The sequence below is a fragment of the Mandrillus leucophaeus genome, unplaced genomic scaffold (assembly GCF_000951045.1).
Source record: "Mandrillus leucophaeus isolate KB7577 unplaced genomic scaffold, Mleu.le_1.0 Scaffold22, whole genome shotgun sequence".
In the NCBI taxonomy this organism is placed as follows: domain Eukaryota; kingdom Metazoa; phylum Chordata; class Mammalia; order Primates; family Cercopithecidae; genus Mandrillus; species Mandrillus leucophaeus.
Window position 1 is genome coordinate 1054422 of NW_012102254.1, and position 711 is coordinate 1055132.

Consider the following 711-nt stretch of genomic DNA (forward strand, 5'->3'; position numbering starts at 1 on the left):
GACTTCCTTCCATTGAGGGGCTGAGGCTGGGCCAATGACTATACCTGCCCTGACCTGCCTGAGCAAGTATACTCAGGCCCACAGTGGTATACTGGAGCTCCCAGACTCGGTATGCATTTGGGCTTGCATGCACCACTTGTGATCACGTGCACACCAGCCTTTCATGCCATGTGCCATGGGCCCTATTCTCAGGAAGAGAGGAAGGCCTGCTGTCCTTGGAGGAGATACCCTTACTGCAAAACAAACTCCCTGTCAGGAGGCACTCCTCTTTCACCCTCTGGTCAGGTGTCTGGGACTGAAGTGGGCATTGTCAGTGGCTAAAGGAAGATCAGAGGGTGGAAGATGGCCCGAACCTTGCCAGGAGCCCCTCCCAGATGTCAATGCACCACCAGCTCCCCTCAGAAAAGGTGTCAGATGACCCCTAATCCAGTCTTAGCCGGGCTGTAGTGAGTCCTTCCCTGGGGCCACGTCAGAGGGCACCTCTGTTCTTCAGCTTTCTGCACAGGGCCGAACGGGTTTGGAGCGGTCACCGCGGCCACCACCTCCAGGCAGTCCTCCTTGGTACCCAATCTGCTCCGCCCCCAGACTTTGGGGGGAAATGGGGTCTCAGGGGTCAAGGGTCATTAGGGCGGGCTGGGTCCCGGAAGCGGAAGCGCAGTCCACTTCCGGCGCGCAGCGGGCGGCCATGTTGGAGCAGCGGAGGCGGCGCAG